Source organism: Manis pentadactyla, chromosome 6, assembly GCF_030020395.1.
Source record: "Manis pentadactyla isolate mManPen7 chromosome 6, mManPen7.hap1, whole genome shotgun sequence".
NCBI classification, from domain to species: Eukaryota; Metazoa; Chordata; class Mammalia; order Pholidota; family Manidae; genus Manis; species Manis pentadactyla.
This window is the reverse complement of record NC_080024.1, coordinates 151,724,941-151,752,635: the sequence shown is the minus strand read 5'-3', so window position 1 is coordinate 151,752,635 and position 27,695 is coordinate 151,724,941. Positions and strand designations below refer to the sequence as shown.

The 27,695-nt window shown below is 43.4% G+C and overlaps 1 long non-coding RNA gene across 1 annotated transcript; it reads right to left on the bottom strand.

Moving 5' to 3' along the window:
- Nucleotides 1-2,972: 2,972 nt before the first annotated feature.
- LOC118907828 (uncharacterized) lies at nt 2,973-26,437 on the bottom strand. Its single transcript, XR_005022982.2, has 3 exons — nt 25,724-26,437; nt 11,910-12,144; nt 2,973-8,505 (listed from the first exon to the last, which is right to left on the bottom strand). It is a non-coding gene; the product is annotated as an uncharacterized LOC118907828 (long non-coding RNA).
- Between the last annotated feature and the right edge of the window lie 1,258 nt (nt 26,438-27,695).

Sequence of the window (27,695 nt, the reverse complement as noted above, 5' to 3'; positions counted from 1 at the left end):
CCCTTAAAAACATATGTGCAGATCCCAATCTGAGAGGCTGAATTATTTATTACTCCTTTAGGAGTCATATACCCCTTACCCCAGGAAACTGCACATTTTGCAAAGCGTATGTGGCCATGGTTTCATAAATGCCTCAAGCCCAACATGGACCTCAAGATAAGAACTCGCACTTGAATGAAACTCCCTGAGGTACCTTCACTGGCAGTTTCCTCTGGGAGCACAGGCAACGTAAATGCTGTGGAGACCAGCCTTTCATCCCAGACAGAAGCGTTGCAGGCCGGGAGTCAGTGCTGAGGAGGCACTCAGTGAGTTCCAGCACCTCTTGGTTTAACTAAACCACCCGTGACTTCCAGGGGTGACCCTAAGGATGAATACCTGCAAGGAATTCTTGTTTCAGACCCAGGTAATGGGGCCTTTGACCTCAGTTCAGTGCAGCTTCTCTAAAATCCCCCCAAAGACTCCTAGAGCTTTAAGTGCCCTGGAGTAGTTGCACATCAGAACTCACCCCTAAGCCACCTGAAGTCTAATCGAGAGATCCAAAGCCTAACAGAACAGAGGTCTCTGGCACAGAGACTAGAGAGAGCCCAGTCGAAAAAGATTATTTCCCATGATGTTGGAATGCTTTCTAAGGGCTTCTCTTTGACACTCTACAGACACAGCTGTGGCACTTCCTGGCTAGTATTTGTCAGTCCCAGACCTTTGGGAATAAATTACTGAAATAGCAACAAGGTAAGGAAAAGCAAAATTGTTTCCCAGAAGAGTCACTAGTAAAGGTGTTCAAGGTCAGTACTGGGTCGATTTGGAAAAAAGGGATCTCAAAATGTGAAGGAATATTTTGATAGTTAACACACAGTTAATCACAGTATGTTTCAAAAGATAAATATACACTGTACATGTTTTACACATTCAGATAGTTTTCACAAATAATATTAGTCCTAAAATTGCAGTTATGAGCAGCCTTGTAATAAACTACTCTCTCTTAAAGTAGTACTCCCTCTTTAAAGCCAGGTAATAAGCTTTACTTTAAAAAACTCTATACTTTAATAATGGTAAGATGACCTGCTAAAATAAGCCACAGTTCTGAATACCACCAGAGTCAGCAGGAATGCTCAGGTGTTTGGACTTTTGATAGGTCTTTGGTTAAGGAATAAAAATCAGAACTAATTATTCATCCTTTCAGTTCCTCTTCTAAGCAGAACTTTTCCCCGTGTTGCCATCCTATGTATGCAAATGAAGTCAGAGAAAATGAACTGACTCTAATTTCACTTGATTATACAAATTATAGCAAGCATACAACTTTATAACCATAGTCATCAAATTTTACTATTACCATCACTGAATTGATAGATGTGCTGAATATATGCCAGGAAGAACGTAAATGAATAGCCACTTTTAAAATTATTTTCAATATATATCATAAGTGTATATTGACTACTATACGAGTTAATATTCTGGGAGTTTAAAAACTATGGTCATACAAGTAATGACTCCATAGCATCCTACTACGCTGATGGACAGTGGCTGCAATGGGGTGTGGGGGGGACTTGATAATATGGGTGATGTTGAAACCACAATGTTGTTCGTGTGAAACCTTCATAAGATTGTATATCAATGATACCTTAATGAAAAAAATAACTATGGTCATATGATTCCTATTGAAACACTACTTGCTACAACAGACATGACCGCACTCTCTATCTGGGGCTATGTTTTAATTGTTTATATATAGTCATAAGATTTTGATGACTATCTCTGAAAGAAAATATGTCAGAAGAAGATAGAAACTGGCCCATGTATATATATATAGTATTAAAGGGAGCAGAACTGGGTAAAAGTTATTGCTAAATAAAGGAAAAAGATTAGAAAGGGCAAAGAGAGAGGGAGAAAGAAAATCCTTAAGGTGCACAGAGAAGAGAAAGCGAGTTAGGACAATAAACAAGGCTTTGTGCTAACTGTGAGGAAGAGAGGGAGAGAGGAGGCCCAGGAGGAGCCACAATACTGGGAATGTAATCACAGCCACCACAAAGGAAAAGGGAAAGATTCAGCAGGGCTGTTGGTGCCCAGCAGGGGTCACCTTTGCCAGCCCCAGTTGCTGTAAGTGTTGGCAGCGGCCTGAGATCTGCCCTCAGCAGAGAGCCGCCTCCCCCAGAAATGACCAGGAGGTCATGCCCTCCCCGAGGGGTCACTTGCAGCCAGGACCCACTGGCAAGTCCTCGAGGCCAGCCCTCTACTGTCATTCATGCTCTAGAGCAATGACATCCAACAGAAACAGAATGAGAGCCACACAGAGTAGCCATATTTTAAAAAGTAACAGAATAAAGCATCCAGAAATAGACCCACACAGAGCCAGCCAACTGATTTTTGGTAGAGGTACAAGGCAATTCGACAGATAAAGGGCAGTCTTTTTAATCAACACCAGGCCATTCACAAACAATAAAGGAAATGAACCTCAGTTTCAACCTCACATCTTATACAAAGACTGGTGCCAAATGAAACATGGATCTAAATGTAAATCACAGCTATAAAACTTTTTGAAGAATCATAGGACATCCTTGTGACTGAAGTTAGCAAAGAATTCTTGGATATGACACCTAAAACACAATCCACAAAAGAAAAAAGAAACTGATAAATTGGACTTCATAAAAATTAAAAACTTACTCTGTGAAAACACTATCAAGGGAATGAAAAGATAAGGCACAAAACTTGGAGGAAATATTTGCCATGCACATATCTGACAAATAAATATATAAGGAACTCTCAAAGAATAGTAAGAAAATATAACTCAATTTAAAAATGAGCAAAGTACTCGAACAAACACTTCACCAGACAAGTTATAGGGATGGTGAGAAGTACATTAAAAACTGCTCACATCGTTAGCTAATAGGGAAAAGACAATTAAAACTGCAATGAGATATCATTACACGTTATTAGAATATGAAGAAAAAAAAACCAGAGAACTCCAAGTGGTGGTGAGGATGCAGAGCACGGAGCTCTCCCACACCGCCGCTAGGAACGTCACGGGGCAGCTGCTCTGGAGAGCTCTCTCCCAAAGTCAACCATACGCTTACCATACAACCCAGTGATTCCACATCTGGTGTTCGCCCAAGAGAAAAGAAAGCATGTCCACCCAACAATGTGCACACAGATGTGCATAGAAGCTGTCGTCGTAATAGTCAAACCTTAGAAATCACGAGCATTCTCACCTCAGCTTCTGTTTCTATGGCACCTGATTTTCCATGTGATAAGGAGCCATGATAAGAGAATAATAGATAAACAACTGAGAAAATGAACACTAAAGTATAAACAGAGCAATAAAAGATGAAGACAGGATTGCAAAGAAGATCAAATTTATATTTCGGTTGCCTCTTAGATACAAAGATGCTTTGAAGTAAAGTAAAGATGCTTTAAAGGGATGAAAACATAATAGGATTATTTTAAATAAATGGCTTGTCTGTGTGCCCTCTGGAGAACAGCTTGGCAGTGCCTTTCAGAACTAAAAATGTCCTTACCACACAACTCAATAACTGCAATCTTGGACATTTATCCCACAGAAATGAAGACTTATTTTCACACAGGAACTTGTATATGAATGTTCATAGCTGACTTATTTGTAACAGACAAAAATTGGAAACCACCCAAGTGTCCTTTAATGGGTGAATGATTTAACAAACTGTGGTACATCCATACCATGTGAAACCACTCAGGAATAAAAAGGAACATTCTCTGGATGAATCTCCAGGGAATTAGGCTGGATGAGACAACCAATCCCCAAAGGTTATTTACTGCATGATTCTGTGTATACAGCCTTCTTGAAATGACATAATTATAGAAATAGAGAACAGATTAGTCATTGCCAGGGGTTGGGGTTGGGGGAGAGGATAGGTGTGGCTCTACAGGGGTGACCCGAGGGAGCCTGTGGTGACCCTAAAGTTAAATATCTTGATTGTGATGCTGGTTATACAAAGCCACCTATGTGGTAAAACTGTGTAGAGATGCACACACACCAGGCAAGCCAACCTAACAGTGAACTGGGGCAAGTCTGTAGGTTGTACCAATGGCAGTTTCTCAGTGTAGATATTGTTCTATGGGTCTATCAAATGGTGACACTGGGGGAAGGGGGTACAGGACTTCCCCAGACATTTCTTTGCAACTTCCTGTGAAGCTATAATTATTTCAAGTTAAAAAGTTATAAAAATTTAAATAAAAGGCTTTTTTGACCATGTTCATACATTCATCATTTTAAGCCTACCTTTAAGTATCCTACAGACATGACTCCCTCAGGTGTTCCTTTTTCTATTAATTCAAATTTGGTACATTCAAAATTCAAGAAGGTGACACTGCTATAGGAAAAGGACATTCACATGCATTTTAAAGAAGTTTACAAGTCTGACAAATACCTTGCGTATTCTAATGCCACATATTCTTTTCAAACAACAAATGATACTCACGACAGCAGTGATGATGAGATGACTCTTTACTTGAATTCTGTGTTTCATATAAAAGCAATTGGTGGTACAAAACTGACAGCTAGCATTTTCAGTGGGAAGAGCCAGTTAAGTGGTTGGAGTTACCTTTTTAAGTCTTTAATGCAGAAACTGCTTTCACTTCTATTAAATCCACTTATTTTAATTGCTAGAATTGCATCTACAAAGACTCTTATTTCCAGAGCAGGTCACAGTCACATGTATGGGGGTGACGGCTTGGACAAGTTCTTTCGGGGGACACCATAAACCTACTACACAAGCTGAATGACCTGCAGGCCCAATCCAGCTGAGGCCACCAGTTTGTATTATCTGTTTGATGGCAAAATAAATTTTAAATAGGTGAAAATATTTTAAAAATAAAAAAGTGTTGGAAAAATGTTACAGTAAATGCACATGCAAGAGGTGAGGAAAGGCTTCATAGGCAAAACTCCAAATGCAAAGTTTACACAGAGAAAAGATGGAAAAACTTGATGGATTTAACCCAAAAAAATATAAATATTTCTCTACATTTAAAAAAAGTTAATAAAAATAGAGGTCAGTAATAACAATGTTAGAGAAAGTTAGAAGAGTCTATATAGACATGATTAGACTTTCTTTTTACTGATTTATAATCCTCTAAAGAAAAATTAGCATTATCAATGCACGGCAAATATAAAGCTTTTTCCTCCCCATTAAATTAATCAACATTAAAATCAAACCAACAAACAATTCATTCCCAGGGATGACAATTGGATGGGGAGATGGGTGCCACCAGACATTGCCAGTGATGTGGTAAATTAGCCAAGATTTCTGGAGTCCATTTGCCATCTAGTATCAAAAGTCTTAAAAATGGTCATCCTCTCTGATCAACAAAATTTTTCTTCTAGAAATATACCCCAAGTAAATAAATCAGGAAGGAAGAAAAGTGTTTGAACAAGGCTAGTCGTCGTAGCAGTTTACAGATGCAAATACTTGGCAACAGCCTAAATGCCAAACCGGTCCGGTTCCCTGGGAAATAGACTCTGACACAGAGCTTGTTGGGTATTGATTTGGGGTTTGCTCTCAGGAATGACTCAGGAAGGAAGGGTGGGAGGAGGGTAGAGGGAAGAGAGAGGGTGCATTGTGTCACACTGGCTGTGAAACCCCAGCCGATGTCCCACAAGGAGCTCTCAGCTAGGACGGCCCTTCAGGGTGGGACAGAGGGCTGGGACTAGGCGTCTCTATCAGTCACTGGGGGTGTGGCCCCCAGAAGGCGATACAGTGCAGGGGAGGCAGCATTCAGGCTAAGGGCAGCCCTGAGACTCAGCGTGAGCTCTCAGCACGCAAAGGACCTTGTCCTTCAAAAATCTTTACGGGTGCATCCGATGCCCCTGACAGTGTACCCACTGACACACATACGGTAAGGCATGCTTTCCTTTTTTTTCAGCTTTATCAGGATATAATTGACAAAAGCTGTATATATTTAAGCTGTACAATATGATGGTCTAATATGTGTACACACTGTTGCAATTATTACCACAGTTCAGTCTATTACCACATCCATCATTTCACAGTTACCATTCTTTTTGTCTGTGTGTGGTGAGAACACGGAAGATCTACTCTCGTAGCAAATTTCACCATTCTGTATGTTGGAACCCCAGAACTTATTCATCTTATAACTGAAAGTTCATAGTAAGTCACATTCTCAACATTCCTAAGTAAGATTAGGTTAAACATATTTTCCCAGGATCTCTGTTACTTACGTGGGAAAGACTTGCAGCAAAGTGTTCAGTGATAACAGCAGGTGATCAATAGCTATTTACTTACTGAGAACCTATTGTATGCTAGATGCTAGTTTAAGAATTAGAATAGAGCAGATAATAAGATAAGGAAGACAGTCACCCAAGGTGACAGCATTCTAGTAAGAGGCACTGATTGTAAACATGATGACATTTTTGTTATTTAACAAAAAAAGGATATACACAGAAAAGCTTATATATATATGTGTATATATATATGTACATATATATATGTACATATATATATACACACACACACACACACAGATATACCAGATTTATAAGTTATATAAAAATTGGAGGGAATAACACTAAATGCTTGTCTGAGTTGGTGAGATCATGGATTAGGTCTGTATTTTCATGGGTGACTTTTGAAACAAATAATGGAGCATGAATTAATGCTTTTAAAAAGGAGAAATATTCTATTTAAATCCCCTTTTTCCATTGGAGGAAACAACAGTTCTAATAGTTACTCCAACTGTAACTCAGTCCTAGCATCACTAGAAATGATAGAATTATTGGCCCACCAAGCTCACACACCTTAGGGACAGATCCTACTGATCAGTTTTAAGTCATACAAAGTCACCGCTCGCAGACTGGCATAACCAGAGCAGGTCCCAGGGAACGGGCAAATCTTTCTTCTGAAGAGCAGAAGGCATTTGCAATAATGACTGTATTTGCCCGGGGTCCACAAACAGCTGTGAGATTACCTTGAGCGGAGGCCTTTGATTTAGAGGCAGGTCTGTGTCTGCTGTTCCTAAGAGAAAAGGAATGCTACTTGGGTGAGGATTATGGGGATAAGGGATGCTGACTGTGAGCAGCAGAAAAATCAATGAAGAGAACCACATAAGAGAAGTGAAGACTGCATACGGTAAAGACAAGGCCGTAATGAAAAATATGTAAACTGAAAGTATATGGTAAATAGGCCAATTAGTGGACCATCTTCTTAGGTTGGCCAAACAATCAATTCATCATGGAGGATCTGAGAATGAGTCAAAGGATAGTTTCATTCCACTCTTCTGTACCCAGATGCGCAAGCTGAAATGAGAATAATGACAAAGAAAAGCAACAAAAGCAGTAGATACATCCCCGGAATACTGTGTGCATGTTGTCAAATTCACAGAATAATGCAATAAATAGTTTGACTTCTACCAAAAATTGGACAGATTATTTGTGCTGATGCAGATCCTGATGTAATAAGTACAATAAAAAATTACAAAACTAGGAATAACTGGTTCACATTCATGGATTGTGCATCCCACAAATACTTCACTAATAGAACCTAAGTTTCCCAGGAAAATAATGTCCAATTTCCTTTTGCATTTGCAATGAAATCCTCGTTATATATATATTAGGAAACTTCACAGACCTGCTTTCTCTTTTTAATACACCTGAAAGTAATTTTATTTTTCCTGTGAATCTCCACCTACTAGAATGAAACAAATCATTTGTTTCTTAAAGCATGTGAGATGACAATTGTTATACAAAAGGAAAGACAAAATTTTTTAAACCAATGCAGTTGGGTTTTGGAAGGCATTCATAAAGGTTAAAGAAGGATGATACAAGAAATTGTTGTATGATTATCAATTTACACCGGTTACTGTACTTGTGTCCAGAGGATTCAAAGACAAATAAGATATATTCTCTATGGAAGCATATACATTAGTGAGGCAGACAGACACGTAAAAAAATAGATCATTTTGATATAATGTAAAAGTGCTATGATAGAGGTGTCAATTGAATTGTAATTTTCAGATGAGAGCTTTTTAATTCCACACATAGCATCTTTCTAATCAAGTAAGAAACAACAGATATATATTAGATATTTAAAAATACCTGTGGTGGGCAGGATAAGGACCCCCATATACGTTCCTGTCCTTATCCCTGAACCTTGTGAATATGTTAGGATGTAAGGCAAAGGGGAACTAAGTTTGCAGATGAATTAAAGATGCTAATCAGCTGACCTTAAAATAGCGAGGCTGGATTACCCTGCTGGGCCTGATGTAATCATTCCTAAAATCCTTAAAAATGGAAGTGGAAGACAGAGGAAGGGGTGATGTGGCCGCTGAGGAAGGGCCAAAGAGAGGCGGTGTTGCAGGCTGTGGTGATGGAGGCAGGCACCGAGGAATGCAGGCGGCCTCCGGGTGCTGGAAAGGACGTGGAGACAGATGGCCCCGGGGCCCTCGGGAACAAGCAAGCCTTCACCTCGACCTCCCCCGGAGACCGCGCCAGACTCCTGTCCTCCAGAACTGTAGGGGAGAGACCTGTGTTGGTTTAAAATGCAAAGTCTGTGTTAACCTATTACAGAGCAGCAGGAAACTAAAACCCTCCCCAAACATAATGAGACATAGAGCATCCTACGTAGGATCTAAAGAATACATTTTCAGGAGTTACACTGTCTGAGGCCATGATCTATTCTACAAAGTTATCTTCTCCTTTTTCACTGTGAACTCCTGGAGGAGGCGTGGAGGGGCAGCACGGGACGGGGAAGAAGAAATCCCAGGGTCAGGCTCTGGGATGGGCGGCGTCACGAATAGTCTCTCCACAGATCCTCTCGAAAACTTCTAGAAGGGTGGTATTCTTGCACATCTGCAGATAAGGAGCTTGAGACTGTGTGCTAAAGGCAAACTGCTACTGCGCATCTCTCAGACTGCAAACCCACGCTCAGTCACTGCCTCCCACTCATGCACTGACACCCTAGGCTTCCCGGACTGCCCTCGGGGCCCAGGAAGGAGGGCATCATGCCCAAAGGCCTGCAGGCCTTTTTCTACACAGACCGAAAGAAACTGTGTCCCACTTTAATACCTGATCAATTCTAAGAGTAACCTTTTTTCTTTCATTTTTAATGTGTCTGAAATTGCAATGCGTCTTATATTCATAAAGCCTTGCAATTACATTTGGAAGCATTTTTTCTTTCTCTGTGATACAATGATTGATGTGTTCGGTTATTATGGAGGTTTCGACAGTCCGTGAGTGAGCACAGCATGCTCCCCCAAGCTCCGCCCTGGACTGTAAGTCCCGGAGACAGCCACACCCCCACCCTCCTCAGGAATGCATGCCCATGGTAATCATTTGCAGTGTCAGGAAACATGTCGTAAACCTAAGTCCCTTGTACTACAGCTGAAGTTCCTGTGCTGCTGAGAAAGGGAATGGTCATTTGTTTCTTCGTAGCACACGCACTGCACTGAGCAGGGGGCTAGGAACCTGGAAGGACACAGAACAAGTGCAGGATGGGGGCCTCGGGCCTCAAAAACCCATACAAGCTAAATGGGAAGCCATGTCAGAGAGTGCATAATCAAGGACCCAACAGTAGAAACAACTACATATGGAGACATTATCAACAAAAAACAAATGTTTTTCATTTTGCCTTGTTTCTTATTTTGTTTTTGTTTTTGAATACAGCGTCATCATCAAGCTTGGTTCATCAAGCTCATTCAATGTTTATGTAAAAATATTTGGGGGCCTAAAGGTTCCACCTGAGGCATAAGAAACCTAGTGTAGTGGGCTCTGTTGTGTCCCCTAAACGGCCTTGCTCCAAGTCCTAACCCCCAGCACCAGTGAATGGGACCTCCTCTGGAAATAAGGTCTTTGACCTTAGGGATGAGGTCAACTTGATTAGGGTGATTAGGGTGGGTCCTGCCCCAATGGCTGGTGTCTTTATAAGAAAAAGGACAGGGAAGCCTGGATACAGAGACACAGGAGGCACAAAGAAGGCCATGTGAGGACAGAGGGGGAGAGTGCGGTGACGCGCCACAGCCACGGAGCGCCAAGCACGCCAGGAGCCACCAGCGGCCGGAAGGGGCAAGAAAGCCTTCTTCCCTAGACGCGGCCTTGCCGACAGCCTGACTTCAGATTTCTGGACTCCTTAGTGGTAAGAATAAATGTCCATGGTTTTCAGCCACCAAGTTTATGGTACTTTGTGATGGTGGCCCTGGGAAAATGATACTTTTACATGTCAAATATTAAAGGAAGTTGTGGGAAAACCATTTAGTAGGACCTGAAACTTTTCAAAGGAAGATGGTTAAAATAAAACCCCACCCTTCCTGAGAGCATGAAAGGATGGAGGCTCTGAGACTGGCCAGAGTTTGAAGGGCTTCTCTGCAGGGATCTGAGGACATGTCCGAGCCCCGCCCTCCCCTCCTACAAGGACTTCCCCAGGACTACTCAGAGTTTGACATCCAGCCCGCCTCTAGGGGGCTCCAATGCAGTCTCACTCCACTCCTGTAGGCAGAGAACACCCGTCAGGCTGGCTAGCTGCTCCGGGGATTGCAACGGACTCAATGGCGACATTCCCCCCAAATTCTTCTGTTGAAATCTACCCTGCAAGGTAATGGAATTAGGAGGTGTACGAGGTGCAGGTATGTGGGAGGAAGTGCCTTCCCCGAGCCTTTAAGTCCTCTTGAAAGGACCACCTTCTGCAACACAACTGCTATGAAACAGTCTGTACGGAAAAGACTGCCCGGGAGAGGGTGGAGTCGGAGGAAGCATGTGCAGCTTACAGATCATGCTAACGGAAAGCAAGCGAGAGGTGCCCAGCAGCGCCTGTCATATAGGACTGCCCTGCTACTGCTATCTGCAGTACAGAACTAGACAAATATCTGCTGAGAAGCAACACTGCATATTAAGGAAGTTTATAGAGAACAGTATTCTATATATGAGGAAGCAAAAAAGAGGTGGAATACAGGACTAGGGCCAAAGAGAGAAAGAGAAGTGATACAGCTGTCAGCAGTTACGACAGACCATCTCTTGATGAATATGTGACAATGTTTTTCCTATAAATAACACAACTGGCTCAGGCACCAAGATAAAATCCATGGGAGAAAAGGATTTAACCCTTAAACTTGTTTTTCTGAAAGCAAAACCCCTGATAAATTCTTGCCATGTCTTGAGACACCCACTGAGGATAACTCATCAGTTAAATGAAAACAACAGTGGGGTCATCATCAGTCGGGAATTAGGCATGACCGGCACAGAACGGGCCTGTGTACTGACTACGATGGCATACTGGGAGAAACCGGACAAGGCCGTCCCAGTGTACTTACCGCTATGTGACCTAGAGATAAAACAGCTCATTTATGCCTCCCTAGGCCATACCAGCCTGGCATTCATGGAGTTTCAGGAATAATAAGATTGCAGTTGGTCCCTCACCCTATCCCAATACCCTTGACATGAGTAGGTTCTGTTCTCTTCAAGACGTTCAATGGGGTGTCCCATTGGCACACCCAAACATCTATAAATTCAGTGGCGTTTTTGTTGCTAAATATTTGTTGGTCATTTAAAGTTGTCCAAACTCTGGAATTTGATAGGAATAGACATTTGGCTCTGGAGCTGCCTGGCTTGATACAAAGACCCTAACCACGCTGATTTCCAGGTGCAGAAAAATTCCCGGAACTGGGAAGATGCTACGGTAAGCCACTCTTAGGCAACGCTGAGAAATGTGGAGTGTCAAAATGGGCCCGGAAGATGAAGACGACCACTCTGCATCCTGTTTGGATAAAGTAACGAACACGGATCTCAGGAACTACACATGACTAAGTTTGAACTTAGAAATGAACTCCTAACAGAATTTTAAAACAGGTTACGCAACAGATACTCTGTGACAAGAAGGGAAGCAGAGATCATCAGAAGCCCATCCAAACTCAGGAAAAACAGATCAGCCAGTTCTCACCTTATTTCTTCTCAGGATTGAAAAGATAAAACAGGTAGAATCCTGAAGATGGTGAGCCTAGGAAGGCTTCATTTCAGGAGTGCACCTGGCAAGGTGCATTTGTAGCTGCATGGACTGTCACCCAGAGTTAGGGGTAATGAGCCAGAGAGGCGATCCAGAGTTCTCTGTCCAAGCCCGTCCATTCAATGTTTCAGTTTCTGCCTTAGATGAAGGTTCAGAGGTGGCCGGGTCAAATCTGCAAAGGAAATGAAAATGACCATTATACCAGAAAGCACCAGAACCAACATTATCTGGAGAGACTAAAGTGAGGGGCAAAAACAGCCATGGAAATGTATTACTGTCAATGTTTAGCAGCAATAGTAGTAACAACAATAATAATATTACAAATAAAGATAAAGGAATAAAAGTAAATTTAAGATAAAAATAATCGATGGCACAAGGATAGGACTTGAAGAAAACTGGAAGTTTATACTTTCTTAAAGGTAAATTTAAAACTAACTGCATATGTAATATTTACCATTTCTACATTGTACCAGATGTTTTTTAGAGGAGAATTAGTAGTCTCGTTGTATTCTGTATTCTTAGAACACATTTTCTGTTGTAATCAGCTGTTCAAGAACATTACCAACTGTGATGATTCTGGAAGTATATAAACAGGATTGTAGAATACAGAAATTTACTGCCAGCAGGAACCAAGAAGATCATAATCCCAGTATGAACAAATTGAAAATACTGAGATCCTAGAAGCCTGAGATAAAACCAGCATTATATAGAAGCTTGCCTAGAACCTATTCCCCTAACGGATCACATAAAGAATATTTATAGGAATTAAGACTGTTTAACCCAATAAAAGGGACACTTAATGGTCAGTGCTAATGGGGTCTTTCCACACAAGAAGAGCTGTTAAATGAACAGAGAAGGAGATTCATGATCAAGGGTTAGTTACAGCAGGGAGGTGGGTCAGGCCTTCTACCAGTGAGGACTGTTAACACGGAGAATGGTTAGTCTTTCAATGAACAGAACCCAGGGGCTCTGGGAGCGTCCAGAGGATGGATGGCCCCCGGCAGGGTGGTTGATTACAGCATTGCTGAGTTAACCAATGAGCACCCACAACTTCAGGGGTTCAGGTTCTGCCCGTGCCCTGTCCAGTCCCTCCAGCTGTACTGCGTCTTCCTCCTCTCTCCCTGCTCCCTGGAGGGGGCCTGCTCTGCACCAGGGGCTGCTGGCCCAGGGCAGCTGTGTGGCACCTACATGGACCCAAGCTCCCTGGGACCCCGGCTCAGGAAGGACAGGAGGGAAGACTCCGTCAGAAAGGGGACTTTGAAGGCAAGGAACAAGAAAAGAAAGCCAGTGGACCCAACACTGTAGGGTGAGCCAAGGATCTCTCAGGCTAGGGGGTAAGCAGACAGGCAGGCCATCACATAGCACATGTTAAGTCCTGTGGTGGGAAAAACACAGAATACTAGAGCAATACCCAGCATGCCCCTGTGCCCCCAGCCAATCTTGAGAATGAGGGAGAGTTAACCCAGAGCAGGCGAAAGTGGGGTTCAGAGTCTGGGTAGATATGCTCCAAGCAGCGGGGACACTGTCGATGAAGAAAGGGCAGGGGGGCCGATGTACCCAGGAAAGCTGGAGGCATGTGCACGCTGACACAGAGGAGCACATAACAGATCTGAAGTCTGGAGTTCATGCTGATGACACTGGGAATCCCTGAAAAGAGTTCAGAAAGATTTGAAAATAGACTAAAAGATTTATGCAACAGGAGATGGGTGTATAAAAATGATAAAGACAGAGTCCCTGGCTCTACAAGGAGCTCATCACCTCCTGAAGAGACAGATATATAAACAAATCAGAACAGAACAATGTGTCTAGTTCTAAATTTAGCACTCACAAAGGGCTGGGGACCCAGAGGAGGAAGCCATTAGCACTGCCTGGGAGAAGAAAGAAGGCTTTGTGTCAGTGACAGCTGAGTAAGATGACAGATGAGTGGGTGGCCAGCAGTCCTGGCACAGGGGGGTAGACCCTTCAGGCAGGATCAGGAATCCATTACCCAATATTAAATTAACCAAATGCTTGCCATTCTCTTTAACTTTCAAGCTCAGGAATTTGTCTCTTCCTTTTAGAGAAAGTGAACATTGAATTGTAACTTAAGGTCTCTTCTCAAGGATTCTGAATGCTTGTTTACAGAGAACGGTATCTGGTGAATTCCAGAAACAAAAGGAACTTTTCAGAAGTATCTGCAGTACCAGGGAACTCTGTGCACTTTTAGAGGTTATATTCTCGGGAGCTTTGTGCCATAATCAAAAGTAAGATCAAGAGGGACTAGTGGGCCTCTACCTGGGTGGGCACATCTGTACCCATCCTGATCCCCATTACAGATTTAGACTGAAACCAAGTGTCAAGTCATGGGGTTAGAAAGAAAGAACCTTCTTTCTCTTTAGCAGCATCAGACTTGGCAAAGGATTCAAGAGGAAACAATGCTACACTGAACTGTGCGCTCACAGTCCAACAAGTGCACTGGTTAAGCACAGAAAATCATGGGACAGGTTCTCAGCTTCTCCACCACGTGGCTCAATGTTATTACACAGATGAGGTGAGGCTAAAAGGGTTCCCCTCTCTACTGACAGGACAACCTCCCCTTTGCATAGCGCAGCAGTAGTATCATGGTGGATTCAGTTACTAGATCAGCAGAGTTCTCAGCTATGTGTCGTAGTAGGTGTGGAAATGTTGAAATAGGAACTAGAGAAATGGATTGGAAAATAAAGGGATGAGTGGGAATTTATCAGGGAAATACAAACAGAACATGTAGGGATAGCAATACTAATAAAAGATAATACAAAATTTAATTTAAAAAGTCAGAGAATTATTTGGCAATGATAAAAAAAAGCTACAAGAAAGATATTAGACACATAAATTTTTAGGTGCTAAGTTACATAGTAGCAAATACATATTACAAAAATCTTAACATACACATGGATATTTTGGTAAAACCACAACCCCTGTAGAGCAAGAGTTCTCAACCACAGGCGATTTTGTCCCCCCTGAGCAATCCAGGGACATCTGGGGCCATTTTGGGTCATCACACGTGTGTGGGGGAGTTTTGGGTGTAGAGACCAGGGGGGCTGCTGGGCACCTGCAGTACCCAAGCCAGTTCCACAGCAAAGGGCTACCCGTGCAGAGAGCACAGAGACCCAGGCACACGTGTCGGGGGTGCTGGGGCAGGCAAGTGGAGGGCTGGACTGTCAGGGCCATCCTGCCACATGGGCCTCTTCCTTTTCTGAATGCCAAGTTGGCAGGATTCTAGCTTATCAAACCAAAAAACAGTAAATCTGCTTAACTGCCTGAGGAACCTGCTTACGCATTCCTTCTGTCATCATGCCCTGAAGCTCTAGTTAATATTGTTGGAAAAAAATACTGCTGCAAAAAATAATAATAATAATATGATTAAAAATAAAAAATAACGTCAAAATCACCAAAGGGCAGCATACTAAATCTCACCACATGCAAATGCGATAGATTCTTGAAATTCAAGAGGAATGTATGAGATCTCCAAGAATCCCCAAATCTATATGTATTCAAAAATATTTGTCTAAGCTTCAGCTCCCTGACAGTATTTCATGGACATATATTTTTTCTGTCTTGATGGACAATGTTCTCAAAAAGAAAAAAAGAAAAGAAAAGGAAAAACTGGAGCCATGCTGGTCAAGCTGTGGCGGGAGAACCAGTGAGCCATAGCGGGAGAACCTCACGGCTTCATGAAACGCCGCGCACTTTGCAGAACAACACGATTCAGATGCCTGCTCCCCAGATACTAATCGCTTCTTGGCGGGTAGGTCTCACTGACTTTCCAATAGTTGAAATCCCAAATATCAAATTTAAGAATTCCAAGGGTCTAATGTGCTTTGTTCCACAGGAGGCAAACGTTAAAAGCCGACCTAAAAGATGATCCCTTTAGCAAAGATCAGGACCCTGAGAGAATGACGGTGGAGGAAACAATCAGGAAGGCTCACCTGAGATATAAGAGGAGGGCAGGTAGGAAAGGTCCAGAAAGCACAGGCCTGTCCGGAAGTGAAGGCTTGGGACCGACCTGACAGGGGAGGAAGGCAAAGTGGAGCTGGAGAGCTGTGGATACAGACGGGTGTGGGGAAACGCCACATACTGGGGTTGAACTGTGTCCTCCAAAATCTATGTTCAGGCCCTAACCCCAGTGAATTTTCTCTTCTTTGGAAACAGTATCCTGGTAGATGTCATCAAGTTAAGATGAAGTCATACTAGAGGAGAGTGGCCCTAAACCAATGACTGATGTCCTTATAAGAGGGAGATTTGGACACAGACATACAGAGAAGACCGTGTGACAAGAGAAGCACAAACTGGAGCCAGGTGTCTACAAGCCGAGGGGTGCCGGCAGCCAGCGGAAACCAGGGGAAGGCACGGAACACGTCGTCCCCAGAGCTTCCAAACAGAACCAGCCCTGCCCACACTTTGATCTTGGACTTCTGGCCTCAGAACTTTGAGAGAATGACTTCTGTTGTTTTAAGGCCCCCACTCTGTCCTTTGTGGTTGCATTACAGAGGGCCTAGACACTAACACCCATGGGGAAATCGATTCACCCCAAAGCTGCCCGGGTCTGCGGCCCCCTTATCCTCAGTGGAGTCTCCGGTATTCTCCAGTCATGCTCAAGGCTGCTCTCGCGCCGAAGCACTTCAGGATGCAGCCCGGACTAACTCATTTGACATGTATATGTACATTTCTACCACCAAAAGTAGTGACGGGGGTGGGGAACTAGAGTCACCTTAATCTCCATGCTTTCATCAGACAGACCGTATGCAAGACTGCTCCCCAAAGGTACCTGAGGTATCAGAGCGCCAGGGAAGAAGTCTCACAGAAGACAAGCAAAGGGAGGTGGCCCAGCCCGCAGGCAGCAGGCTCTCCAGGCCCTGGGGTGCCTGCACGTCCCGCACGTCGCCCCCACCTCTGGAAGACGATGGCTGTTGTCTGGGACAGGGAGGGCCTTTGCAGTGGGAACCTTTTAAGAAACTCTCTGACAGATGAACCTTGTGCCAGGCTGCCTCCTCTACTGGACACTCGCAGGCTGTGACTGGCACGGTGGGAAGGCTCCTGGGAAGGAGAATGTCTCAGCGGCACTTGGCGTCTGTGTTGCCGTGTATTCACGTGAGTCCTTCCAGATGGAAAGTCCACAAGTCAGAAGGAGGAGGAGGGTGTGGATGCAATAGTAAAGCATTTGAGCAGCATTAGACTCATAGACACTGAGAAGTGACTAGTGGTTACCAAGGGGGAGGGGTTGGGACGTGTGCAAGATGGAAGGGCGAGGGGGATAAAGGGGCACGATAATTTTCAATCACGATGTAAGTTGGTCATGGGGATTGTTGAACCACTGTGACACACATTTGAAACTAAAATAAGATTGTATGTTAACGGCACTTTAATAAATAAAAAATATATATATTAAAGCATTTAAGGAGAGAAGGTAAGAGAGAAGGAAGGAGTTTCCTTTCTCATGAAAGCTGAATGACATAATCAAGACCTTAGCATCCAATGCAGGTTTTCCGTTTCTCAAAACGGTCACCAGAGAGTGAGGCCAAGAGAGCACCCATGTCCCTCAGGCCGCAATGTTCTGCCCGTGGTCTGGCAATGCCGTGGCCTCGGTACCGATGCTCACAGCCTCAGCAGGGTTCAGATCAGGCCGGAAGTACGTTGTCATGGTCAGTCACCATCCAGGTTTAAACAACGCCATTTTGTGCGACTGCACACGTGCCCACCTTTTGCTTGGTTCTCTGGGTGGGATGGTGGGCTGTTTCCTCTGGATTGTCCCTAATTCATTTTCTCTTCTTCATGACGTTAAGTCTACATGATTGTTGTTTTTAAATCTAAAAGTCTTGACTTAAATGTTTTCCTTAAAAACATACTGGCAAAGTTTCAGATTATTTCAAAACGTTTCATTCTTTGCTTTTCTGCCCCTGTCACCATGCAGGGATTTGGTTTTGCCTTCAGATGCTCACCAGGCAGACGCATCCACCAGCTGACAGCAGACAGAGGGGACCTTGTCGGTCACTGTGATCTGGGCCATCACTTCAGGACCTTGGCCACCTCCAAGGAAGGAAAGGTCACCAAGCAAAGAGAAAACAGGAATACCTAGCAGAGTGTCAACTTGCAGTAAGATGAAAGCCAGGGTCAGCAAGACAGAAAAGCAAAGTTATTCACTGCAAGTTTACCTTACCATAAAGGAGTTCCTTTCACTCAGCTAAGTAACAGAGAGCTAAGAGGGTATTAATAAAATTGGGCTAAACTTTTCTAAGAGGAAAAAGTAAGAAATTATAGTCTGGTACAATTCTTCCTAGATTCCAAGGTTTACAACCAATTTAGGGTAAAACTGAAAATATCTGATTTGCCTTTTATTTGATTCGGCTCCTAAATTGACCATATATTTACTACTTAAGAAAGAGCAGAGCCTATGAACTCCAGATATAGTAAAAGAGCCAAACAATACTCCTCCTCTAATTTAGAATATATATTTTGCTTTCTAAATACCAGTGGAAAATGTTTATTTTTGCCTACTACACTAGTGGCTAATTTCTACTTAGTTCTTAAAACGTTAACGTTAATTTTCATAAATTATCAAAGAAGCTAAAATTAAATATATCTAATCCTCTTATTCCACATGGACAACAATATTGCTTTTAAGGTCATTTCAAACTGAGTTTGCTGTGGTTGACCTTTTTTATACAAAATCCTTAGACTCTTTTCTATTTTAAAATCTGCATCCTCAGATAAAACACATTATGCTTTATGAACTAACTGGTAATAATGCCCCAGCACCAATCATGCTATTAAATGGCTTGGGCAATAAGAAGAACAAAACACTATAACTGTCAACCCTCCAGTGCTATAGGTCTCCAGACAATAGAAGGCATAACAACAAAAGATCATTTGTATCCCTGAATCTAAACACCAAACTGCAGAAATCTAAGAAGCAAAGATATATTAAAATAAGCCGAAGGGAAACTTTCTGCCCATCAGCTGTATGGTGCAGTATAATGCAGGAGATACTTTTTTTAGAATGTAAGTGAAAACCTAATTAGGTTTGTTCCAAGTATTGGCTAACCTTTTTCTCTTGTGCTGTGGTTTCTCTTAAAACTATTCCTGTTTAATATGGTCCCCTGGCTCATATTAAATTGCAAACATAAATTCAACAAATAGCTACAATGGTTTTAAAAAGAGTAGGAGGTATGGAATATGCTTGCTTCACCAAATAAACTTAAAACTTTATTATTACTATTTTTTGATCATTGCCTCTGACCCCTGGAGGATGCTATTGTACATTACTATCTCCACCAATAAAATATTAGTCGCCTTTTTACCTTATCTGCTTTTAAGCAGAAAAAGAAAAAAATATAAAAACAACTTATTTTTATTAGTCTGATATAAGAAGCCTAAATAAGCGAAATTATAGAATATTTATAAACATGTAAAAGAGAAATTACCCTCATAGCCCTAGCATAGCAATTGTTTTTATTTTATATATCTTTCCATTGTCTTGTCCAGTTAGTTTTAAGCATAATAGAAACAAATTTTTATTCTGCCTTTTTCTTTTAAAATCATAACATTTTCACAAATGTCCACAGATATAATTTCTACTTGTATAATAGTGATTTATTTCTGTGCTACATATTTGTTCATTCCAATGTTTACTATTATAAATGGAGCTGCAATTATTATCTTCATGCTTACAGAACAGGAATATTTAACTGGAGATTGATGACCTTTTGGCAGGTTTATCATTCCAGTAATTGTGTGTGTGTGTGTGTGTGTGTGTGTGTGTGTGTGTGTGTGTGTCTGTGTGTGTGTGTGTGTGTGTCTGATGATACACTGGAAAAACTTTAATGTCCTTAAATTCTGTGATTCCCTTCACCACCAGGAAAACCCCAAGTTATCTGACTTACGTGCCAATCACACAGCCAGTGTCCAAACCAGGGATATTTACTACAGACTTGACGGTCTAATCAGGGCCATAAGGGATTTCAGAGTCACGAAGACAAAGTGAAGACACAAGCTATTGTAACTATCAGAAAAGACACCTCTGTTAGGCATTTAAGACAAAACATCCTACAAGCACACACTGAGCCCCTGTCTGAGCTTCAGAGCCCAAACCAACACACTGTGACATGGCCATGTTGATGATCTGTCCCCAGTGGGTTAGGAAGATGCAAGGTACAGGACGAGGTATGCAATGGGTCATAGGATGGGCAGAAGTGTACAAGAGGACAAGTACAAGTGCGACCCAGAGGGCACAGGGCTTGAGTCTCCTGGAAGCAAAACCAGTCTGCGTCCGTCCTCCTGGGCATCTGTCTCATTCTAGGGAGGCCATAAATAATCAGATATAATTTATCAAATACCCGTATGTTACCATGTTACTTGGATGCATTTAATCCTCACAATCGCTTCCACTGAGGAGCTTTTTAATCTGTCCTTTGTGACATACACCTAAACTCATCATGTTGTCAATTTATGAAATTCACCTTCCCTGATAAACCAGCATTCTATCTGGAGAAGGAAAAGAAGGCGGCCAGTGTCCACCCACACTGCTGCCTCCCGGGAACTCCAACAGTCCGCCAAAGAAACAAAGCCAGAGAAAATCATACATTTTCTAGATCCACAAGGGTGTGATCTGACCAATATGTGTGTTATGAAGATCAGGCTGGACATGACACAGAGAATAAGTTAGAGGACAGGAGATCAGAGGCAGGGAGAACCGTCTAGAGGCTGTTCTGCTCAGACCCCCTGTCCGAGCCCAGCTTCTTATCTCCTGCTGACCCCTGACCCCAGGCCATTTTCATCTCCCATGTGCATCTTCCAGTAAATCTATCTGCGAGTGAACTTGTTCGTATCCTCGCCAAGCCGTCTGTCCCTCGTTTCCTTCTCTGTGTCGATGGCCACACAACTGGGCCTCTCCGGCCACAAAGGCTCACCGCCCCTAAGTCACTCGCGGCTCTTAGCTCCTCCTCTCCTCATCCCCCCTTTCAGCCTCTCATCACAGCCTGGCTGTTCTTTCCTAATAAACTTCTACTTTCAACTTCTACTCCTACCAGAACTTCTCTGGGTTTAAAATAACTCTGAAAGGGTGGATGGTTCTGCCTCTGGGGGTGAGAAAAAGGAAATTCTCGCCAGGAAGGCCACTTACCAGCCCCCTCCTCTGCGCAGCCGACTCTGTTTTCCTTCATGTTTGCTCCAGCTGGCTCCACATGAGGTCACAGGCAGGGAAGGGGAGCAATTTGAGAGGAAAATGCCCCCGCAAAGGAAACTGTGACCCAATCATTCAGGTGCCACCTGAGGCATGATGCTTCTATTGGCGCTTTGGCCTGACAGCCACCGAGTTTTCACAGGGTCTGGCACTGTCCCAATTCTTTATACCTATTAGCTCACTGCACGCCACAGATGCCCTGTAAGGAAGGTACCATTACTCTACTTATTTGTAGGAGAGGGGAGCAAGGAGCAGGAAGCTACAAAGTTGCCTAGGATCACACTGCTACCATGGTAACTAATAAAACCAGAATGTGAGCCCCAACCTGGAGTCCACCTGCCCCTGCCCAGCCACCGTTACCCTGCGCTGGTCCCTGACGTTTGCACCACTTCTCTCAAGCCTTCCTGCCACCTGCCCTCGCTGGCAGTCCCTTCGCCGGGCTCTGGCCCACCCGCCCCTCTCCCACTCTGACTGCATGCTCATAGCATTGTATGTGTGATGGCACCTTTACTCCCTGTGTACTCTTGTCCTCCAGCCCTGGAAGCTTCCTCCGGCTATTTCTCGGTGATCCGAGAAAAGGAACCAGTTGCACTCGGAGCCCCGGGACAGGCGGCTGCCTCAGGAACAGGCCCTGCCTGTCACTGCGGGTCCCTGCCCCCAGTGGGAAGAAGGAGCACCTCCCCTGTGGCCCATTACTCCCTGGCCATACACGGGGCCACTGCCTTGCGCCCCGCCGCCTGCTGCCTGCCCTGAGGATACAGTGTGATCAGGACAGATGGAAATGCCTGCCCTAAGAGCTTTCATTTAGCAAAGAGACTCAGGCGAGAATCATGACCGGAAGTAGGTTGTGTAGTGTGCTAGAAGGAGAAAGTGCTGCAGAGAATAGTGAATTGGGCTTAGGCAAATGCCAGGGGGTTGCAATTTTAAGTGAGTGGCCAGAGTGAGCCCCTCTGAGAAGGTAACACTTCAGCAAAACTTGCAGGAAGTGAGGGGGCTGGCCAGGTGCATACACTCCACGAATAGGGAAGGGCAAGGGCCAAGCTTGATGGAGGGAGTGTCTGGGGTGTGGAGGGACATAGGGGGCTGGGAACAGGCACAGCCTTTCGGGGCCTGTAAGAACTCGACTTCCGCTCTGAGTTAAACGGGCAGTTGGGCAGCAGGAGGGTTTTGAGGGGAGGTGTGACAGGTCCTGCCTTAGGTTTTAGAAGGATGACTTCCGGGCAGCATCGCAATACCACTTGGTGTTTGTGGCCCTGGATTTAGAATAAGAGCACTTGACCGGGCTGTAGGTTTTGTCCAGCTACAGCCAGCTGTACAGATGCAGATGTAAGCGCATGGTTGGACTTGCTAAGACAGCAGGCACAAAGAAGGAAAGGGGGTGAGGAATTGAGGGCGTCAGAGCCTGCAGAGCACCCACAGAATATCACTTGGTCCCCAGTGTGGAGGTTAGGGACACAATCCTTCCTGTTCCTATTTAGTTTCCTCTTCTTCCTCCTAGTCCCAGATATGCGTCTTGACCCAGAGATGGAGGCTACCAAAATTCCCAAAGCAGTCAGAATCCCTACCCCGCTCCAGTGACTGGATTTTGTTGTTGGGTAGCCTATTCACTTATTTCTGCATGTCAGTTTCTGCTGTAGACTGCAAGTTTTAAAGGCAAGAGTACTATTTCTTTTGTATCTGTTTCCTCTAAAGCAGAGATTCTCAGCTCTGGCTGCACCAGAATCACCTAGGACATTTAACTCTCGTGATATCTGGGTCCATCTCTAGAGACGTGATACAAGCAGCCAGGAGTGCAGCCTGAGTGCCGGGCTCCTAACAAAGCCCAGTGACTGAGGGTCACCAAGGCCGAAGTCCTCCACTTATGTATCACAGACCCTTGCCAAGAGAAGGTACTTGATAAATAGTTGTCGGAAAGATTCATGCATGCCTGGGAAAGCAGGTAACTTCTAGCCAATCTCCTAGCCTCAGGTCTGCTTCTCCAATAAGTCATCCTGGGCGCTCACTTCTATAAAACTAAGCTTCTTGGAATTCCAATTTCCAATTCTGTCTTGAAATGTTCCTGTACTCTCTGTACCTGCAGCAGTGGCCCCCACACTTTGGTCCATGGGCTGGACTATCTGAGGAATGTGAAAAGACTGCATATGCAAGCGCCTCAGGCCTCACCATGTTTCTGCACAGTTAGCATGAGGCCTGAGAACCTGCATTATGGCGAATCTCCCCTCCCAATCCAGGAGGGATCTGTGGATCTGCAAGATAAATATAAACGCCTTCGCCATTCCTCAAAGTTCTCCACAATATGCTACTACCTGATCTGTTATTCCTCTTTCCTCTAGGATTCATCCCAAATCTTCCACCACAGGGAAGGGAATCAGCACACGGAGCTTTCCAGCGCCGGCTCTCTCCCACTTCTGTTCACGCCCTGCATCCACCACCACCGACTAGTCACTCCTCCCTTCCTGCCCTGAAACCCGCATTTTCCCAGACCCGCCTCAAGCCCCACGACTTCCTCCAAAGCCTTCCAGGTTACCACAGCCCAGGATGTGACCCGTCTTTGCCTAACTAGAGTATTGATTATTGGTATAATTACCGCCTTGGATTTAACTTGTTACAAAACTACGTGTTGTTTGTCTAAAGAAACCACTGGCCTCCTGTACAACAGGAGTACGTTTTTGCCCTTTGTATCTGAACCGTGCCTGGGACAATGAACGGATAAGGGAGTCTTGCTACTTGCAGAATCTTCTTCCCTAACACTTTCCTCAAGGCTTTTTGTAATTGTCACCATTTAATTATCGTTAAGATGATTCCACATATCTTTTCAGAAAGTTCCAGCTGTGGTAAATGAGGCCGTGAAGATAAACCTAGCTGGGTTTTTTTCGTTGCGTTTTTAATGTCTCCCCTACTATTTATAGCGCAGATAAGCAAACATACTTCACCTATTGCATTAAAATACAATTTAAAAAGCAGATGTGCTTCGTGCTGTAACAGCTTTCTGTACCTTCTTGCTTTATATTATTCTTGAGCAGTAAGAGTCATCTCATGTATTTTATTTCCACTTATGACTAATTACACTTTCTGGTTCCTATAATCCAAAAAATGTTGCTAATATTTTTTGTATCCAATTCTCTGAAAATCTTTGAAGAATTTTAAAGATTTTTATTGACCTAACAGTTCCTAGGTGTTCCACTATAATAATAAATCCTCAACTAGGGGCTTAGCAGGATTTATAAATGTCTAACTTCTTAGTTGTGATAGACTAGAAACACCCAATTTAGAGGCTTCTAGTGTCATAATGGGAAAAACACACTACATATTACTATTTTCCTCTGAGCTAGGAGGGGACCAAATCTCTGGTTTATAGTAAGGATTTCAGAGGAAGTTTTGACGTATTAAAGGCTACATGTACAAGATGCTAGTTTTTCAAAGTTTAAGCTTGCAATCTTCTATAACACCAATACCTATAAACTCCACGAGAACAGAAGTCCTGTTTTCTTGTTCAGTACAGCAACTTTAGAGAAGTGGTCTAGCAGTTACTTGAAAAGTTAAAGTTACCATACCTAAGAGAACTAAAAACTCATCCACACAAAAATTTGTACATAAATGTTCATAGCAGCATTGTTCATAACAGCCAAAAAAAATGTAGAAACAACTCAAATGTCCATGAAGGGATGAATCAGTAAGCAAAGTGTTGTATAGCCATGAATTGGAATATCCTTCAACTATATAACGGAGTTAAGCTGTGATACACACTAGACGATGGATAAACCTTAAAACATTATGCCATCTGAAAGAAGCAAATTACAAAAGGCGATATATTGTATGATTCCACTTAATGTGGAGAGTCCAGAATAGGTAAATCCATAGAGAAAGTAGATTAGTAGTTGCTGGGGGTGGGGGACGAGGAGAGGGGAGTGCCTGCCAGTAGGGGGTGGGGAGGCTTCCACAGGAGGGTGAGGAAGAGGTTCTGAAACTGGACAGCGAGGTTACACAACCTTGTGCATCTACTAAAACCCCTGAATGGCTCACCTTAAAAGGGTGAAAATTAGAGCATGTGAACTAGCTCTCAATTCAAAATACATATTAAAAAATGTTTAAATGACATCATGAAAAACGATCCTGTCCATTGCATTATAAGGAGGGAAGCATTAAAAGGTGGAAAGAAGATTCTTAAATTACGAACTCTTGCATTTTGAAGGCAAGAACTCCATGTGTCTTATTCATCTTTGTTAACACAGGAGTTGTGCTTCCAAGGTTGTGTACTGTACCCTCTGCATCAGTTAAGATGCTTCCCATCACCAGTTATGGAAAATGCAACTCAAACTCACCTAAACAAGAGAGAAATTACTGGCCCGTTTGACAAAGTCCAGATTCAAACTTCCCATAGGCTTGGTCCTCAAGGACCTGATTTATTTCCGTATGTCAGTTCTGCTCTTCCTAGAGAACTATGACCCCTGACTAGATTCCACCTTGCTGCTAAGATAGCTTCCAGTAGTTTCTAGAGTTACAAGCTTCCTCAGTTAATTCCCTGGTAGCTTACTCAGAGCTGGAGTGGTGGTACCTGTTAGTCTTCATTGGGCTGATGTCGGTTTGGACCGTAACGAAAGGAACTGCTGAATCGAGCAGCACAGGGTCAGAGGACTAAGCCAAGAGGCCCAGTGCTGGGAAGCCGGGCTGACATCATTTTCTTGCTGGGAAAAAGAGAGCCACTCATTCAGAAACTGACTCAACAACCTCCAGAATACAAGCTTCAGAGTCAGAGAACAAATCCTGTCTCTGCTGCTCATTGGCTAAGTGACCTGGAGCAAACTGCCTAAATTCTCTGCCCTGTACCTTTAAAATGGCAGTGACAATATCCTCCTAACAGGGTTGCACTGGAGATTGACTGAAATAATGCCTACAAACCACTTAGCCCAGTGCCTAGAAAAATCACTCAATAAATACTTGGTGCTATGTTATAATAAAGTTAATTCATAGGAAATGTGTTTCAAACACCTAAAATGCAGCCATTTTTAAAAATGTTATTTGATATTCTCCATGTGACTCTAAAATGTATACATCTGAGAAATGAGGTGAAGTTTTCCTCATTTATCAGAAGCAAAAACAGGATGGAAGACAACTTACTAACAGAGATAAATCTATGGCGGAGCCAAAAACCAAATTTCTTCTTATCAATTGTCTATACAAGCTAAAACTGCCAGCTCACGGGAACAGTAATTCTCGGAGCCGAAGAGAATAATGCATTGACCAGCCCCACAGTTTAACTGAGAGAACTGTCAAGTCCCAGAAAGTCAACAGCGGGCAAAAGGCCAAACAATTATTTAAGATCTAGTCAGTTAACAGATCTCATAGCCTCCTCATAGCGCATATTCTTTCCAGGCACTGTTCTACGTACTTCTCATACATTGATTCATTTCCACATATTGGCTGCATATGTGGCTTTTCATATTTGACCCTATTTACTGACTCAGGGTCTTCTCAGCGGCTCTCACAGATGGGGACACCATGGATCTGAGCAGCTGAGAGATTCCCAAGGGCACAGCTGGGGTGCGAATCCTGGCCTTGTGTTTCATTGTCTGCTTTTGGCCTTACATTCTACATTCTGCAAGGCCCAACTGATAGCCATTAATCACATGTGGCCATATTTAAAATAAAGTGAACTTAATTAAAATAAAATAAAATTACAAATTCCATTCTTCAACTGCATCAGCCACACACAGTTCAAGGGCCATCAGTAGTCACCCACGGCCCATGGCTCTCTCTGGGCAGCACAGACAGAATATTGCTGTCATCGCAGATGTTCCTGCAGCCCTGTGCTCCCGCATGTCGCCCCACCGCCTCGTGGATCGAGCAGTCTGTCTGCATCACCTGCCTACTGCAATACTTCACCTGAATTCAAAACACATTTAGGTTCCTTCATTCTCTTTGAATAAGCAGCTTACTTAGGGCCTACATATACACAGCTATTCAACATAACATATGGAAGATTGCAAAGCAATTAGAAAATGTTTTCTCTCTCCTGAAAAATTTAGCATTTACTTGAATGAATTCTCTGATGCCTACTGCAGCTCTGCAATGTGGAACAATGCATAGGGCAGCAGAAAGGTAGATCCAACTGATGAGTAATTTCCAAATATTTTCTTGCACTCTTGTTGCTGAGAACCTTAAATGCATTCTCCCATAGAATCACTGACACACGTGGTGGCTAAGTCCTAATTTCCTCTGACCAGAGCTCATTTAACCCATGATTTATCTGAGGCGCTGTATCATTTGCTATCACGGGACCTTGTCACCCAATGTACAATGAAAGCACGGAAACGGAGGACCTCCAGGGCGCATTCTGGCTCTGGCACATTCTTTGCAATAGTGCTCCTTCTGAGGCAATGATTTTCTCATCCAAGTAACCCAATTTTATGTTGAGGCAGGAGTCAATAAAGAGCAAGAGCATGGGGTGTAGGGGAAGGGCTGTTCATGTACACCTCGCAGTGGAATCAAACTGCACAGTGTCCGCGTTCTTCTATCCTAACAAAGTC